The sequence below is a fragment of the Zea mays genome, chromosome 5 (assembly GCF_902167145.1).
Source record: "Zea mays cultivar B73 chromosome 5, Zm-B73-REFERENCE-NAM-5.0, whole genome shotgun sequence".
Taxonomy (NCBI): domain Eukaryota; kingdom Viridiplantae; phylum Streptophyta; class Magnoliopsida; order Poales; family Poaceae; genus Zea; species Zea mays.
The window spans coordinates 127,150,351-127,169,861 of NC_050100.1; the positions used below are offsets into that span (position 1 = coordinate 127,150,351).

The following is a 19,511-nucleotide window of genomic DNA, read 5'->3' on the forward strand; positions in this document are numbered from 1 at the left end:
GCGTCACGAGAGAGAGAGAGAGTTCGGTCTTGTGGTGAGGTGCCTGAGCTGGCCTCCGCCGCGTCTCTTCTACTCTGCCTGCCTCTGCTCGTCCCCTTCTCCCTGCGTGCCTCCTTCCGTCCCCTTCTCCCTGCGTGCCTCCTTCCGTCCCCCCCAGGAAGGCCCTGGACATCCCCTTTTATAGATACAAGGGGGTGGCCCAGCTGTACAATGGGGGTGTAGCTATGTGCTAACGTGGCTGGCAAAGAAGTGTCTTGAGCCCTGTACATGTGCTAACGTGGCCATCGGAGAAGTGCCTTGAGCCTTGTAGAAGCATAGCTGGCGGTGCGGCATGGATCCTGCTGACGTTTCCTTGCTTTCGTAGGGGGTTGAGAGCAACCGACGTCATGGGCGCACGCGGGGAACCATCATTACCTGTTACCGAAGTAATTTAGATGGGACACCAGTCTTGTTCCTTCATAGCCTGAGGCAGTTAGCTAGGGGTAGGGTAATGATGTATCCCCTGTAGCGTAGTCGGTCCGAGGCCGAGGTCGGGCGAGGCGGAGACTTCCCCTGAGGCCGGGGCTGAGGTCGGGCGAGATTGCGACTCCTCCCGAGGCCGAGGCTGAGGCCGAGGCCTGGGGTCGGGCGAGGCGGAGCTCCCTGTTGCGCTCGAGGCTGAACTCGGGGGAGGTCGTGACTCAGCTTTTCCCTGGTGGTTGGCACAGTAGTCGGAACGGGGTGAGTAGTGCTGTTTTCCTGTCAGAACGGTCAGTAAAGGGGCGAAGTGACTGCGGTCAATTCGACCTTGCCGACTGAGGCGCGCGTGTCAGGATAAGGTGTCAGGCAATCCCCGCATTAAATGCGCATGCGATACGGTTGGTTAGTGAGGCGATTTGGCCGAGGTCGCTGCACGACAAAGTTTGCCCAAGCTGGGCTTCGGGCGAGCCGAGGGTGTGCCCATTGCCTAAGGAGGCCCTCGGGCGAGGCGTGAATTCGTCCGGGACTACTGTTCCCGCTCGAGGCCGGGCTCAGGCGAGGCGAGGTTGCGTCCCGTGGTAGACGAGGCCTTGACTTGAACCGCTCTCTATCAGTCGTGTATGGTTTGTTCTGAAGATGTTTTCCAGCCGAATTAAGGAGCATTGGGGGTACCCCTAATTATGGTCCCCGACAATTTTGTTTTATAATAGCGTAAACCTAGTGGAATGAGCCCTAGAGGCACTTTGGTTGTTGCATTCATGTCGTTGCATGGTGTTTTTAAGTGCAAAATGTGTTTGAAACATGTTATCATATCTTATAGAAGCGCTCGGTAAATTTTCATATTTTTCGGAATATTTTTCTATTTTCCGAAAACCAAAATCTATTTATTTGAGAAACTTAAAAATGTTTTTAGAAATTCTAATTATGTTTTTTGAGTTAATTAGGTGCCAAACATTTATAGGAATTTTTCTTGAATTTTTGAAAGCATATATAATATTTTGAGCACAAAATATGGATTTCTATGTTTTTCCGAATTTTAAAAATGGCAAAATCCGAATTTTAACCGAATTTTCATCTCGTTCGAACCCTAGATATATATACATGCCCGACTTCATCTCGTCGAGCCCGTTCCAGAACACAAAACGGTTTCTTCAAATCCAATCGCTAGCTCCCGGTATTACTCACCGAAGTTCGGGGCGGTTCCAACTCTAGCGAGCAATTAATCCCAATCCGTGCATCGTCTGCCGAATCCGAGGGTACCGCTGCGTTCGTCTCGTCGAGGGCTTCGTCGCAGCGCGTTTGGTCCGTTGATTGGATCATCGAATCTCTGGCAATCGACGGATTTCCTTTCGGCTCCGACGAGGGTCTTCTTCCCGGTGAGAACCTCCATTGTTGTACCTAGGGTTTCTTCGTGTTCTTCGTTTTCCCATCCGTGCAAGGCCTCCCTCACTCTCCCCACACCTTCCCTGGTGGCGGCGCCTCTCCCCCCTCCGTTTCCCCTCCCCAGCGGCGCCCCTTTCTCCCTTCCCGGCGGCGGCGGCGGCCGTGCCCCGTGTGCCATGTGCAGCTGCGCCCGCGCCTGACTCGACCTTTCCATGCGCAGCCCCTCCCCTTCCCCTCCCCTCTCTCTTCCATGGATGAGAGAGAAGATGAAGAGAGGAAGAAGAAAATAGCAGTTCTGTAAATTTAGTACGCGTGAATTACAGTATGGTTTAAAACATTCATAACTTTTGTGTTTTAAACCCAATTCAATCCATTAAAGTTGCGTTAGATTCGTATTAAAATTATCTTAATTTAGAAATATTTATCCCCACTGTTGCACACTTTATTTAATTTATTTAAACGTTTGTTTAACTAATGGCTACTAGAGCGACATTTTGATTTTAAAATCTAATTTCGGAATTCGATTTGCGCATTTATAATTAGTCACCAACATGATTAACCTTAACTAAAATGTTTCTTATTAATAATTGTTTAGTTTAATCACGTTCTTTATTTATTAGTTTCGCATGTCGGTCCGCGTGTACCTTACGCATGCCGCGGTGCTGTTTCGCGCGTGTCGTCGCGAGTCGTTCGCGCGTGTTTTTCGCACGCGTTGCCGCGCGCCGTTCACGTGTGTCGCGCGCGTTGCCGCGCGCGAGATTAAACCGTTCGCTTATAATTACTCATGTGAATTAATTAGTTATTTATTTAATCATCAACTATTAAAATAGTAAGTTAGTCAAAACTAAATAGTAGTATTAATTTACATTTGATTAATATCAATTAATATAGAAATGTTGGAATAAATATTCTAATTAATATTTGCTTAGTGTAAACGTGCTAACTTCTCGACCGTAGCTCCGACTATCGCGTTTCTTTTCCTTGCGTGACCATAGTAGCGAGCTCTATTTCGTTTTGTATATTTTATTATGTTTTTATTTGAATGGTGTAATGTTCTTAGCATATACATATGTTTGTTTGTTTGTGCCTGTTGGTATTCGTTCTGCGACGCGAATAGAATGCGATCCGTTTCCGAGCTTCGAGGAATCGATGGTCAAGCTTTGGCGACCAAGTGATCGAACTCTTCGAGTTCTACGAGATCGAAGACCCTAAGCATCTGTTTGGTGAAGGCAAGTGTCATCTGACCCATTATGTCCTATTTACTTTATAACTGTCCCGCATACTATGAACAACCTAAGGATTGACTAGCTTTCTATTTACCTTGTCCTTGATTACCTTTTGGGTTACTATGGTTAGCTTCATGCTAGAGCTTTACTTTAATCAATGAACATGATGAGATATAATGATGATACTATGGTTTTATTCTGGATATGATGATATACTTGTGGCATTTAAGGGGACTCGAGCTGTTTCTCGAGTGCCTCTCCGTAAGGACTGGTTCGTTGGATGACCGTCTGGGAAATTAGTGCAACCATGAGGGTGAAATGGGACGCCCATAGCTGAATAATTAGAGGAACTGGGGTGTAGTTCGCTTCGCCGTCGTGTCGTTAATGGGGCTCGGTGTATGCGGCTCGCTCTGCCAAGGTTGGTTCGCCCCTTGGGGAGGAGTGCGGTGCATTTAGTAAACCTAACGGGCGGCTACAGCCTCAGGGAATCTTTGTAAAGGCTTCGTAGTGAATCCCTGTCCATTCACCTTGGGAGTGAATAAGGGTCTTGCAAGCCCGGGCTAGATAGGGAATCACGACTTGTGGGTAAAGTGCGCAACCTCTGCAGAGTGTTATCAAACTGATATATCAGCCGTGCTCGCGGTTATGAGCGGCCAAGGGAGCTCCATTGATTAGAGACACATTGGCCAGAGATGTTTTGTTTACATATGATGATGAGGATAATGTTGGTTTCTATTATGATTATGATTTCAGGTATTCTTTCCGTTTGGAAGGAGTACTTTTGGGTTAACAACTTGGGTTAATGTTAAAACCTGACTCTCCACTAGTAATAATTATCTGACCAACTAAAAGCAACTGCTTGACCCTAACCCCACATAAAGCTAGTCCACTTTAGCCAAACGGGACATTTGCTGAGTACGTTGATGTGTACTCACCCTTGCTTTCACAAAAACACTAGGTTGCCTTTGGTGCAATCTATGCTCAGGTAAAGAAGAAGGTGTCGAGGCGGATCTCCAGGAGTTTCAGGACTTCGAAGAGTTCGAGGATTAGGCTAGCAACCTCCCCCAGTCAGCTGCCTGTGGTGGGTTGTTTATGTTGGCTACGTTTCGATTCTATGTACTTTGATTTATATTATGTAAATGACTCTAGTCTGTAATATTATTACTTACTCTTTATTGTAATTCGAAGCATTGTGCTATGATGAGTCATTTATGTAATCGCTGTGTACGTAAATTACTGATCCTGGCACGTACATAGTTCGCATTCGGTTTACCTTCCAAAACCGGGTGTGACACATAACCTCTCATCTCCCTCCCCAGATCCAAATCGCGCAGAATCATACGTCCATGCACATGGCGTTTTTCAGGTGAGTCCTCTCCCTCTCCTCCCTTTTTCCCCATGCGTTCTTCCCCGGCGAGTAGCCCTCTCTGCCCCCTGCCGAGCAGTTTGTCTCCTCCCGGCGAGCCCCTGCGCGGCTCCCCTTTCCTCCGATGTGTGGCCCTTTGCATGGCCATGGCCGAGTCCCTGCAGTCGTGCCTCCCTGCACGTCCTATGTGCGCGCGTGCCACTGGCTGGTGGGTCGCCGGCGAGCTGCGCTGCCCCAGGCCCCTACCCCTGCTAGCCCATGCCCCTCGGCCCTCGCCTAGAAAGCCTCCATGGCTATGGCCCTGGCAGCGGCTCCCTAGCATGCAGCGACTGTTGGGACTATGCTTCGTCGCCGAAGGTCTTGTAGGAAGAAGCGGCTTTCGGCTGAAGCTGTTTGTATGAGATGGCCGAAGGTTCCTCTTCATGAAGCTTCGGTATTACAAACCGACTTAAAGATAGAATGACCTTTTAGTCCATAAAGGTCTGAGTCAATGTTGTAAACTTTTATGAGGGGCATAATTGTAATTCCTCACAGGCTGTGTCCTGTGCCTATAAATAGTGAACAATATTCCTTTACTGTTCACGGATTCTTGTAATTGCAATCGCATCATTCGGGAACCAATCTTTGCCAAGGCAGAGGTATAACTGTATTCAATGATTCAATATATTAAGTAAATATAATATGATTCGTTTATGATTCATTTACCTTTGATACCCTTTATTTTATGTTATCTTATACAATCTATTAAAATTCAATTACGAAGACTTAACCTTCGTAATCGTATTCTCATCAACCTTCGTCCAAGGTTCATTATCCTCAAGGGAATAATGCTTCGTGGACGAAGGACGTTAACATTTAACATTTTATGTTGCCTTGTTCTTAATTCATAGCATTTGAGAACAAGTCCCCAACATTGGCGCCCACCTCCGGTGAACTCACTTCCACTTTTTTGAGCTGATGGCTTCGTTCAACGATCAAGCTGGAGCTGCTTCGGACTCGAAGCTGGTGCTCCCGATAACAGGTGGTTCGTGCTCAGAACCAGCCAACAAAAAGCAGAAGAAAGAGGCGCAGAGAAGGGTACAACATGTTGGAGTGCAGGGACCCTTTATCAAGTCAAGGTGGTCCCACATTCCAATCACCTTCTCCCAGGAGGATCTTCAGCTCAAGGATTTTCCTCATAATGATGCTATGGTTATTTCCTGCGTTATCAAAGGGTTTCTGGTCCACAATGTCTTGGTTGATACAGGCAGTGTAGCTGATATCATATTTGCTAAGGCCTTCAGACAAATGCAAGAGCCAGAAGATAAGATTCATGATGCTACACACCCTCTCTGTGGCTTCGGAGGAAGACAGATTGTAGCACTGGGCAAGATCACCATGCCAGTGACCTTCGGATTCATCAACAACACTAGAACTGAGCAAGTTGTGTTTGACATTGTTGACATGGAATACCCTTATAATGCAATTATTGGTCGTGGCACCCTCAATGCTTTCGAAGCAATTCTTCATCCTGCTTACCTTTGCATGAAGATACCTTCGGATCAAGGACCCATCGCTATTCATGGAAGTCAGGAAGCTGCCAGAAGGGCCGAAGGAAACTGGACTGACTCCAAAGCAATCCATAACATAGATGGAGCTGAAGCTTGTGAACAGTACAAATTCAGAAGGGAGAAGACAGCTTCAGCAGATCAGCCGAAGCCTATGCTCTTATGTGAGGACATAGCAGAGCAGAGGGTGCTGTTGGGCTCTCAATTATCCGAAGAACAGGAGAAAACCTTGATAAGGTTTTTGTTCAACAACAAAGATGTTTTTGCTTGGTCAGCCAATGATCTTTGCGGAGTTAACAGAGATGTTATTGAACACTTGCTCAATGTTGACCCATCCTTCAGACCCAGAAAGCAGAGGCTTCGGAAAATGTCTGATGATAAGGCCGAAGGTGCTCGTAATGAAGTCAAAAGACTCCTCAGTGCAGGAGTTATCAGAGAAGTAAAGTACCCAGAATGGCTAGCTAACACTGTTATGGTAAAAAAGGCCAATGGCAAATGGCGAATGTGTATCGATTTTACAGATCTCAACAAGGCTTGTCCGAAGGACGAATTCCCATTGCCAAGGATAGACTCTTTAGTTGATGCAGCAGCTTCTTCAGAGCTCATGAGTCTACTAGACTGTTACTCAGGCTACCACCAAATCTGGATGAAGAAGGAAGATGAGCCGAAGACTAGCTTCATAACCCCAAGTGGCACATATTGCTATCTTCGGATGCCTGAGGGGCTCAAAAACGCTGGAGGAAGTTTCAGCAGAATGACTGCGAAGGTTCTCCAGTCTCAGATAGGCAGAAATGTGCTAACTTATGTTGATGACATCATTGTAAAAAGCACGAAACAGGAAAATCACATTGCTGATTTGCAGGAGACCTTTGCCAGTTTCAGACAAGCTGGCTTAAAATTGAATCCAGAAAAATGTGTCTTCGGAGTAAAGAAGGGGAAATTTCTTGGATGCTTGGTTTCAACAAAGGGAATTGAAGCTAATCCAAGTAAAATTGAAGCTATACTTCGAATGGAGCCACCAACTACAAAAAGGGGGCCCAAAGATTAACAGGGAGGTTGGCATCTCTTAATAGATTTATATCCAGATCAGCATAAAGAAATTTACCATTCTTCGAAGTGCTGAAATCAGCCGAAGTCTTTCAATGGGGACCAAGCCAACAAAAAGCCTTCGAGGAACTGAAGCAATATATGATAGATTTAACAACATTAACTCCACCAACGCCAGAGGCTCCTTTGTTATTATATGTGGCAGCTTCGCACTCAGCGGTAAGTGCAGCACTTGTCCAGGAGAAGCTTGATGGTCAAGTCAAGAAGCAGGTCCCAGTGTATTTTGTATCTGAAGTTCTTAGTATATAAAAGAAAAACTATACAGAATTAGAGAAGGTGTTATATGCTGTTTTGATGGCATCCAGGAAGCTTCGGCATTACTTTCAAGCATACAATATTGTTGTTCCTTCTTTGCAGCCGTTGAAGGATATTATGAGAAATAGAGAAGCTACTGGACGGATTGGAAAATGGGCTGCAGAGCTCAATGAATTTTGCATTGATTATGTGCATAGATCTTCGATCCAGTCCCAGGCGTTAGCAGACTTCATTGCTGACTGGACGCCAGGGGCTCAGGATGAAGAAACAAATAAAGATGCCGAAGTATGGACAGTGTTTTGCGATGGGTCTTGGGGAACCTTCGGGGCAGGAGCAGCTGCTGTGTTGGTCTCACCATCCAAAGTTAAAACTTGTTACACGGCAAGACTCGATTTCAGTTGTACAAACAATATTACTGAGTACGAAGCCCTGCTTTTGGGTCTTCGGAAGCTAAAAGCAATGGGAATCAGAAGGGCCATTCTTAAAACTGATTCCCAGGTTGTTTCGGGTCATATCGACAAGAGTTGCAAGGCTAAAGATCCGAAGCTTGAAAAATATCTAGACATGGTCCGAAGAGTCGAAGCTTCCTTCGAAGGATTTTTTGTCAAAAATATCCCTCGAGGACAAAATGAGCATGCTGATTTGCTAGCTAAGTCAGCAGCACAGGGGCTGCCCTTACCTTCGGATGTGTTCTTCGAAACAATAAAAGCACCTTCAGTGGAACTTCTCGAAAGAGCAGTCCTCAATATATCTCCTGTTTATAGCGAAGATTGGAGAACTGAGATTATCTCTTACCTTCAGGGTAAATTCCTTTCAGATGACGAAACTTATAACAGGAGGATAGAGGCAAGAGCTCGTCCGTATGTCATGATAGAAGGGGAATTGTACAAGCATGGAGTTTGTGCTCCACTACTCAAGTGTTTATCTAGAACCGAAGGCATAGAATTGATGAAAGAAATACATGCAGGCCTGTGCGGATCTCACATTGGATCTAGGCCGTTACTTGGAAAAGTTTTCCGTCAAGGGTTTTATTGGCCGAAGGCAGCTTCGGATGCAGCGGAATTAGTTCAAAAGTGCGAAGGTTGTCAGAAATGTGCAAGAGATCAAAAACAACCTTCGTCTTTAACCCAGCTCATACAACCCATTTGGCCATTGCAAAGGTGGGGCCTTGACTTGTTAGGTCCGTTACCACCGGCCCAAGGAAACTTAAGATATATTGTAGTGGCTGTGGAATATTTTTCTAAATGGATTGAGGCAAAGCCTTTAGCCACAATAACTTCGGCCACCATCCAAAAGTTTTTCTGGCAGAATATTGTTTGTCGTTTCGAGGTACCAAAGGCTATCACTGTGGATAATGGAACACAGTTCGACTCCGAAGCTTTCAGAGATTTCTGTGATCAAATTGGTACGAAGATCCATTTTGCATCAGTCAGGCATCCGGAGTCAAACGGACTCGTTGAAAGAGCCAATGGCATTATAATGACAGGAATAATGAAGTTAATCTTCAATCAACCCAGGGGAAAGTGGCCAGATCAATTAATCAAAGTGGTGTGGAGCCACAACACAACAACATCAAGGTCAACAGGCTTTACTCCATTCAAGTTATTGTTCGGTGATGAAGCAATAACTCTGGAGGAAGCTAAAACCGGATCAATAAGAGTAGTAGCTTCGGCAGAATCAGGTTCCGAAGCTGCTTATTCTGTGGAAAAAGATGCTTTAGAAGGGATCAGGCTTCAAGCTGTGGAGAACATCAATAAATATCAAGCCGAAACAATCAAATGGCGTGATAGAAAGGTCCGGCTAAAGAATATTGAGCCAGGACATTTGGTGCTTCGAAGAGTGGCCAACCCAGATACAGTAGGCAAGTTGCAGTTGAAATGGGAAGGACCTTTTTTGGTAGTATCTTCGTCAAGACCCGGTTCGTACAGATTGAAGGATATGGACGGTAACGACATTCCTAGATCTTGGAATGCGGATGAGCTTCGGCAATATTATGTATAACTTGATGTAATTTTTTATATTTCTTCACTTTTTCTTTCATGGCACCCTTTTCCTTTCTGAAGGGGGAGAAAGGTTTTTAATGGGGCCATCATATGTAATTTCCTTTTTTAGTTCTATAAGAGCAAAATCCCCCAAGGAATGTAAATGTAAAAGTTGAGAACGCACCATCGAGTGTCGAAAAGTAAAAAGCGAAGAAGCTCCAAAGTCGTTCCTAATGGAATGCAGAGCTTACAGCGAAAAGTCAGCGCTGATTCCGCCGAAAGTAAAAGGCGAAGAAGCTCCAAAGTCGTTCCTAAGGGAATGCAGAGCTTACAGCGAAAAGTCAACGCTGATTTCGCCGAAAGTAAAAGGCGAAGAAGCTCCAAAGTCGTTCCTAAGGGAATGCAGAGCTGATGTGTGATTGTTTCTAAGGAAATAATGGCTGTGATTATGGCTTCGGATATGTGTTTGGACATTCATTTGCACATCACATTACATCATAGCATTTGCATTCATAAACATTCATCCAGGCATATGTAGGATAATCATCATCATGGCATAAGTGGTTACTTCGGCAAAAAGAAAAAAAAAGAAGAGCTTTTTCGTGTACAAAAAGAAGAGCTTCTTTGTGTACAAAAAGGAGAGCTTCGGAAGAAAGGGAAATGTTGTTTTCTATGCTTCGCTGTGTACGAAAAGAAGGGAAGGTGTTTTTTCGCCTTCGGCTCAAAAAGATAATTTCGTCCACATCAAAGCACCTCTCATACATTAATGGAAGGATAAGAGCACATTACAAGGGACTTCAGCTTCGGCGTCATTCTTTTTAATCATCGGCTTCGGCTTCGTCATCCTGCATGAATTAAGTTGTTGTAAGTCAAAATCGAGCTTGAAGGAAAAGGTAAGCACAAGGTATGATTTCTTACTGGTTCAAGATGACTCCGAGCTTCGTCTCCAGCCTTTTCTCGCCCGCCTTTTGTCCATATCATCTTTACAAATCTATTGGAAATGCTTCAGGCGAGATCAGGAATGTCATCTAGAATTGATGGTGATAAAGTGAAATTGGGCCTATTGACAATCTTTCCATGATCGCAGCCAGCTTTTAGGAAAGCTGCAGCAGTGCCCCGAGAAGCTACCCAGGCGCAGAAGTCACCGTGACCAGCTATAACTTCGTCAAGCTCATCAATTTCACCCTCAATATGTTCGAAGGTCTTTGGTAAATCTTCAGCTGACGGGGTGAATTTCTCACTGCTGGCTCCAACTGAGTGGAAAATTTTTCTTAGTCATTGAATACATTTGTTGCTAAATTCCAAACATTTTTCTTGAAGGCCCGCCAATAGTTTTTTCAAATCTGAATTTTGTTGAACTTCGGCTTCAAGTTTTGCATTAAGCTCTTGCTTTTCTTGTTCAAACTGCCCAGATTGGCAGAGAAGCTTCGTGTTCAGTTCTATTATTTTAGCTTCGGCTTCCGCCAATAAACCTTCAGTTGCTTGAAGCTCGAAGTTCTTCTTCTCAATAGCAGCTGATTGCTCCTTTATTTTGCTTTCTAAATTTTCAATTATGACTTCGTGTTTCTTGTCTTCCAAATCCTGCTGCATTTTTAAAGCTTTGCTCAACAGCATACTCTGCACGAAAACAACCTTCGTTAAACATGTTTTCATTATTAAAAACAATAAAAGTTAAGGGAAAAGTAGTTCACCTTGAAATTGGAATAAAATAAGCTACCAACGATATGTTGTCGTCGGTATCGGCTAATGTCTGTTTCTAGCTTCGGAAAACCGATACTCTTTGACAGAGTACCGATAACTTTGGCTCCAGTTTGATCTCGAATACAATCTAATTTTTCATCATCAATACCTCCGAAGAGGAGTGCTCCTGGTTTATACCCGCAAGATTTGGCATACTCTTTAAGCTCTTCTATTTCGGGTTTTGACAATTTTTCTCCAACTAAATTTTGAAACATGAATGCCTCGTCCTCTGAAGCTTCGTCAACAATTTCCTTTTCTTTCCCCGGCACTGCGGCCATAGCCTCTTCGGCGGCAGTGGTAGCTTCTTCTGTGGCCATGTCTAGCAGCATTTTGTCGATGTGTTCGATTGTGCTTTCCAGGTTCAAATCTTCAATTGAGGCAACTTCGGCAGCCGCGACCTCCGAAGGTGTGATTTCAATATTTGTTCTTTCCTCAGCCGCTGGTATCTTCTGAGCTGAAGCTCTTGGTGGTGTCTTGTCAATAACCTCTGTCACAGTGATGATTCTTTGTCTCTTTGCTTTAGTCGTTTTCTTCGTTTTTTCGGGCTCCTTTTCCTTCTGAAAAAACTTTGTCAGTTGAGGCCCCAATGGACTTAGCTTCGCAGGCAGGGATTCAGTCATTACCTTCAAAATTTCCTCCACGTCAGTGGCAGAGGGTGATGCGGGGGTTTCTTCTTCGGCGGATATTTTTTGCTTCGGAGAAGACGCTTTCCTCTTCTTCGGAATTTTCTTCTTTGATGGTTCTTTCTCATCTTCATTTAAGGCTTCAGTTATCCTTTTCCTTTTCTGGCCCCCAACACCTTTATTCAGATTTTCATAGTCAGGGTATTCAAAACCCAAGGCGTCCAGCACTCGATTCAGTCTTCGCTTCGGACGGGTGCCGAAGGCCGCAGTCATCAACTGATCTTCTTTTTTGGAGTAATTGCCAAGTATTTCATTGCACATTACTTCAACTGTTTCCAACCACTCTTGGCAAGGTGTTTTAAAGTATTTCTTAAACTTGTAATAGTAAGGTAACCGCACAAGTTCACCTTCTTTCTTCTCCCCCTTTAGCTTCGGCATTTCCCATTCTTTTAAACTAGGAAAAACCTTGAAAGCCAAAAACTCCTGAACCAGGTCTCTTGTACTGATATGCTCTGCAATAATTCTGAATTCATCCAACGCTTGTTGGGTTGGACCTTCTGGTGTCATGTTGCAACGAGGTCGGGTTTCTCCGAAGATTAATTCAAGTGGACTTTGCACAAGCTTCTCCTTGTCATCATCAACCTTGACATAGAACCACTCCGACTTCCAGCCTGCTGCCCATTTGCTTCGGTAGCTGATTACAGGAAACTTTGTGGTTTTCCGATAAGCAAAATTATAGCAACCAAAATTGTCATGCAATCCATCTTTTCTAGCCTTCGTCTGATAGTGCAGCTCGTGAACTCGGCAAAAGCTGTCCGCAAACGGCTCCACCGCTTGGCTTCGGAGTGCCCAGATATAAACACTAAGCCTAACGATAGCGTTAGGAGTCAACTGATGAAAGTAGATACCAAATCTCTTCAGTACCTCTGCAATAATCCCATGTAGGGGGAATCTTAATCCAGCCTTTAGAAAGCTCTTGAAAATGACTATTTCATCCTTCTCCGGTTTTGGGGTAGTTTCTTCTCCCCCGAAGCGTAATAGTTTCTTCTGATTTTCACTGAAAAAACCCGACTTCACCATCTTGGAGAGATCAGCCTTCGAAACAGTAGACTTTCCGAAGTCCAAGTGGCTAGGCTTGCTTGGCATGGCAATACGATAATCATCTTCAGGATCAGTTTCCTCAATGTTTCCTTCTTCTGCTTCGGCAGTTGTTTGTTCTGCTTGTTCTACATCAGCACTGGGGATCTTTTCCGAAGTTACCAGCCCGGATCGTTGCATCGCTTCGGAGATGGGAACAGTCTCTGAACCTTCAGTTTCGCCCCCTCACGCTCAACCCTAGCGGTAGAACGCACTCTGGCCATTTAATTCTGAATTTGTGGAAATTAAATACTTTTTTCTTCCGAAGTTTTTTCTTCTGACAAAGCAGGCTTCAAGCTGGAGCTTCGTTCGATTCCGAGAGTCAAGCTTCGGCGATGGTTAAAAATTTTGGCAGCAAAACAGTGCAAATAGCAATGAATGCTGTGGTAACTTCACACCTACTCGTCTGTTTATATAGTACTGCAGGTAAGAAGGCGAAGCGCCAGGATTTTTACACCAGGCGGACACCCGCTTGCACTCGCTGCATGGTGGACCGCAGAGACCAAACAGTAACTCTGCAAGGTGGGACCGCTACGCGCTGGGAAACTGAATCGTTTCTCGACAACGAGCTCAGGGAAGGTGTTTTTTGGACCTTCGGCTCCCCGAAGCTTAAGAGACTTTTTTCACGGATCAAGCTCGTTACGAAAAACGATCTAGCACCGCGAAAGGGGCTACTGTTGGGACTATGCTTCGTCGCCGAAGGTCTTGTAGGAAGAAGCGGCTTTCGGCTGAAGCTGTTTGTATGAGATCGCCGAAGGTTCCTCTTCATGAAGCTTCGGTATTACAAACCGACTTAAAGATAGAATGACCTTTTAGTCCATAAAGGTCTGAGTCAATGTTGTAAACTTTTATGAGGGGCATAATTGTAATTCCTCACAGGCAGTGTCCTGTGCCTATAAATAGTGAACAGTATTCCTTTACTGTTCACGGATTCTTGTAATTGCAATCGCATCATTCGGGAACCAATCTTTGCCAAGGCAGAGGTATAACTGTATTCAATGATTTAATATATTAAGTAAATATAATATGATTCGTTTATGATTCATTTACCTTTGATACCCTTTATTTTATGTTATCTTATACAATCTATTAAAATTCAATTACGAAGACTTAACCTTCGTAATCGTATTCTCATCAACCTTCGTCCAAGGTTCATTATCCTCAAGGGAATAATGCTTCGTGGACGAAGGACGTTAACATTTAACATTTTATGTTGCCTTGTTCTTAATTTATAGCATTTGAGAACAAGTCCCCAACAGCGACTATCGAGGAGCGCCCCTGGTGGATGACCCCTTGACCCTGGTGCGATTCTGCTCCTGCGCAGCTGCCCAGGGCCGTCCGAGCCTTCCCCAGCGTCCTTGTAGTTGAAGAATGGAGTGGAGGAGATGGAAGATTGGAGAAGAAGCTGCCCACTTCGTGCGTGCATAGGAAAAAGAATCGCGTGTGCGGTTACAGCAGAGAGGAATAAGTCCATGTGGCCACATTTGATCCCATTCACTTTGACCGGTTGTGGATGAGATCCATGTGACCCTTGGTGTAGCACGGTTCTGACCGATAGGATCGTGCCACATCGTCGTTAGTGCGCTATTTATTAAAATATGTATTAACTTTGGCGTTAGATATTCGATTAATCCATTCCAGTTACATTAACCGTGTAATGATCTCGTGCACACGTTCTAAATTTGTTTCGACTCGTTCTAGTTGCGTTAGTTTGATAATAACGTTGTCTACGTGTTAGAAACATTGTTTGGTCGCGACAAATGTTTTATTTAATTAATAAAGTAATTTTTTATCTCTTGGTCATTAAAATAACTAATTTATAGTTTTAGTTTACGATTTATAAATACATGTTAGTGTGATTAATGACTACACAAATATTTTAATTTAATACTTGTTTAGTATAGACGCAACATCTATTTAGTAGTTCTCGTGTCGTCGCACTATCGTCGCGCTGTTCGCGTGTGATGTGCTCGTCGTCGTGCTGTGCGCGCACCGTGTGTGTGTCGTAGTGTTGTTTCGCACGCATTTGTCGTGGGCTGTTCGCGCGCATTGTCACGTGTCATTTGCTCATGATCACACGTGGTTGTGCGCGCTTTCCGTGTGCTCCTTCACGCGTAACGCACGAGCTGTTCCCACGTGTGGCGCTCGTTGTCGTCGGGTCGCATGTTTTAGTTGAATAATTAATTATTGGTTTATTCGAGGGTTAATAAAATAACAATTTATTTAGAACAAGTCTATAGTTTTAACTCGTGCTTTTATAAATATAAATGTTAATTAACTTGATTAATACCAGCTTAAATACTCTTAATTAATTAATTGTTTGTTGTTGTTCGCGCGCGGCATCGTTTGCGTATCGTCGTGCTGTTCATGCGCGTAGTGGCGTTGACTCGCGCGTGTCGCGCACTGTCGTGCGCGTTGTTTCTCGTGCCATCCACACGCTGTTTCGTACAGTGTCGCGTGCCGCCACACGTCGTTTGTGTGCGTCGCGTGTGCCATTTGCACGTGTCGCTTTTCTTGCTGCGCGTTAATAGCGCGTATCTCGCGTGTCGATCACGTGTGTCGCGCGACGTCTGCGCGTGATAATAAATTAATTTCGTTTATAAACACTCATGTTAGTAACGTTAATTTGTCAGGTCATATATGTTAGATAATTAACTTATGGGTGGCTCGACTAGTATTTATTAGATTAATATTCTAATTAGATTAAACGTGTAATGTTCAACTTGGGCTTTTATAATAAACGTTATCATGGCTAATATTAACTAACTACTTTCAATTTATTTAACATTTGTCTAGTATAAGCGCGTTCTCTATTTAGTATTTTCTCGCCTGTCGCGCGTGCTGTTCTGCACATGGCTGCGTGCTGATTCGCACGATATTCACGCTGGTCGCACGCACTGTTTCAGGCGTCGTCCGCGCGCTAAATCGCGTGTGGTCGTGCGTGTCCGCGCGTCGTTCTGCACGCTGTCGTGTTGTTTCATGTGTCGTAAATTCGCATCGCTTATAATCTCTCGCTTTAATTAAATTACTAGTTTAACTAACAACTGCTAGTGTAACAGGTTAAGCGAAACTAAATATTAGGTATAATTTATATTTGATAACGTCGAATCAAATGTTCTAACTAATATTTTTAGAGTAAACGTGCTAACTTCGCGACCGTAGCTCCGACTACCGCGTTTCTTTTCCTCGCGTGACTATAGTAGCGCGCTCTATTTCATTTTGCATGTTTTATTTGTATGGTGTAATGTTCTTATGCATATATATATGTTTGTTTGCTTTTGCTTGTTCGTCTTCGCTTCGCGTTGCGATTAGATTGCGATATGTTCATGAGCTTCGAGGAATCAAAGATCAAGCGTTGGTGACAAAGAGATCAAGCTCTTCGAGTTCTACGAGATTGAAGATCCTGAGCATCTGTTTGGTGAAGGCAAGTGTTCTCTGACCCATTATGTTCTATGTACTTATAATTCACTGTCCCGCCTTACTAAATTGAAACCTAAGGATTGACTAGCTTTCTATTTACTCATCCTTGTTTACCTTTTGGGTTATTATGGTTAGCTTCATGCTATTTCTTTACTTTAATCAATGAACATGATGTGATTATTTATGATACGATGATGTTATCCCGATGATGATATTGTGATACTCTAGGGGTCTCGGGCCATTTTTCCTGAGTACCTCTCCGTAAGGACCTGTTCGTGGAGTGACCACCCGGGATAACAGTGCAGCTATGAGGGTGGAATGGGACACCCTTAGCTGATTAATTAGATGAACCTGGGGGTATAGTTGGCTTTGCCGGAGGGCCGTCAATGGGGACCGGGGCGTAGTGCTCGCTCTGCATAGGTTGGGGTGCAGAGGTTCATTCGATTTGGTTTTGTTAGTCACCCACCTTGGAGAGGTGTACTACGTTTGTACGACTGGCGAAACCTAACGAGCAGCTATGCACCAGGAGAGTCTTTGTAAAGGCTACGTAGTGATACCCTGCCAGGCCATCTAGGTAGTGGTCAATGGGGATTAGCTCTCCCCGGGCAGAAAGGGAATCATGACTCATGGGTAAAGTGTGCGACCTCTGCAGAGGGTTAGAAACTGATATATCAGTCGTGCTCACAGTTATGAGCGGCCTTGGGATCCTCTTTGATTAGAGATACAGATGGTTTGAGATACAGATGATCTGAGATAAAATGGTTTTATTTATGGTTTTGGCTCGATGATGATAATGTTTTTCCTCGAAGAGGAAATGGTTCACGGGTTGGCTATTACTAAAACATGACTTCCACTAATAATAAATACCTGACCAACTAAAAGCAACTACTTTGACCTTAACCCCACATAAAGCTAGTCCACCTCAGCCAAATGGGACATTTGCTGAGTACGTTGATGTGTACTCACCCTTGCTTTCACAAAACACCAGGTTGCCTTTGGTGCAATCTATGCTCAGGTAAAGAAGAAGGCTTCGAGGCGGATCTCTAGGAGTTCCAGGACTTCGACGAGTTCAAGGATTAGGCTAGCGACCTCCCCCCAGTTAGCTGCCTATGGTGGGTTTATTTACGTAGGCTACGTTTCGAATCTGTGTACTTTAATTTATATTATATAAATGACTCTTGTCTTTAATATTAATACTTACTCTTTATTGTTATTCGAAGCATTGTGCTATGACGAGTCATTTATGTAATCACTGTGTATGTGAATTTCTGATCCTGGCACGTACATGGTTCGCATTCGGTTTACCTTCCAAAACCGGGTGTGACAGTTGGGAGGAGCTCGACCATGGGAACAACGGAGGGCTGAGGCGTTCACATGCTGCAGGAAAAATGGAGAAAAGGAGATGGTTTGATGGAGGAGGGGCTGCAGCACACCAACAGAGGGGGAGCTATGGCAAACCTACAGCAGGAAGGGCCGACCATGGAAGAAAACTCTATGCGCAGATCAGAGGGGGAACGCAGGGGCGAGGTCGGCCACCAGGGAGATGGCTGGTGTCCAGGGCGCCATGGTTTGGGCATCGACTTGGAGGGGAAAATAGTGGCAGAGGAGATAAGGAGCTCCTGCGCCATGGACAACTAGGGCTGGGCACCTGGCTAGGGAGGGAGGAGATAGAAGAGAGGCGGTCATGGGAGGGACACCGAGGTGAGTGACAGGGAGGAGAGGGCGCTGACCAGCCATGGTTGAGGGGGAAGAAACTTGGACGTGGGGGGGAGGGAGGGAGCAGCAGTCGATAAGGCCAAGCGGTGGATTCGTGAAGACTGATATGGACGAGGAGGAAAAGCGGTGGGGATAAAATCAAAGAGATATTTTTATTCTATTCCATTTTTACTTTTCCTTTAGCAATACAAATTTCAGAAATTCTGAATTCTGGGATTAAAATTTAAGCGAGGTTAAAATGGACCGAAGGAGGTGGTAGGGAGATAAGATGCGTTTGCGTAACTTCACAGAAACGATGTTACGTGTCACAATCATAGACAAGAAGTGATACACAACCGTCCACAGATTTGCACACGCCACACGCCACGAAGTCAGGCCATAGAAGGAACACGTGCAACGCAAGCGTGAAATAATTTCAAACGAAGTTTAAGGAACCAGACTCGATTTCAAGGATTAGAGTTTGGGCAAGATGTCGATGGCTTAACCCAAACGATATTGGATTCGATGTTCCGAAAATTACCAAAGTCTGAATTAAAAAAATAAATTTGGACAATTTAGACAGATGGAGACAGACACGATATCAAAATCGTGATAGACGAAGATGATTAAAATTTAGTGTCCATTTTATTTGCTGATATCCCGCGCTTAACTCCATAGTCGCTGTTGAACGGGAGATAAACACTGGGGGTGTTACACGCGTAAGGCAACCTCAAATTTGCTTTTGTCGTAGTCGAATACTTCACTAAGTGGATAGAAGTAACAGCTATGTCAATAATAACAGCGAAGACAACACAGAAGTTCTTTTGGTAGAACATTGTTTGTCGCTTCAGAGTTCCTCCGAGTTGACAGTAGACAACGACAAACAATTCGACGATCAGGACTTCAGGGAATTCTGCGATTCCATCAGCACGAAGGTAGTGTTCACGTTTGTCTACCACCCATAATATAATAGGGTAGTAGAGTGCGTCAACAGAAAAAATTTCAGCGCCATAAAGAAGAGACTTCTAGATGACAAAAAGGGCAAGTGGGTCGAGCAACTACACGAAGTCATCTGGGCACTCAACACAATAGAATCTCGAGCCACTGGATTCACCCCTTTCAGATTAATGTACTGATCCAAAGCCATGACTTCGCAAGAGCTCAAGCACGGATCACCACGAACAAGCACCACAGGCACACCAGATATCAACGAGTCAACAACAAAAGACCTCCTCGATGGGGATCGTGTCATCGCCCTTGAAGCATTGAACAAATCTCAAGCACAAATGAAGGCCTGACAGGACAACACTAGTACTCCTAAAGAGTTCGACGAGGTGGACCTCGTCCTCATCAGAACCAACAGAACAGAATTCCGAGGTAAACTCGAGCCAAATGGGAAGGCCCTTTCATCGTCTAGAGAAAAACGTCCCCAATCGCCTACAGACTCGCAACACAATCCGGTGAAGACCTCGAGCACTCATGGAATGTAGACAATCTAAAGAAATTTTATGTTTAAGCCAACCAATTCTAGGGCCCTCGCGCCCTTGTAACATCTACAGACACATTACTCG

General features: G+C 44.5%; 1 pseudogene; it reads right to left on the reverse strand.

Annotated features, from left to right (window-relative positions):
- Positions 1-4,430: 4,430 nt before the first annotated feature.
- Positions 4,431-14,396, reverse strand: LOC109939761 (uncharacterized; annotated as a pseudogene).
- Between the last annotated feature and the right edge of the window lie 5,115 nt (positions 14,397-19,511).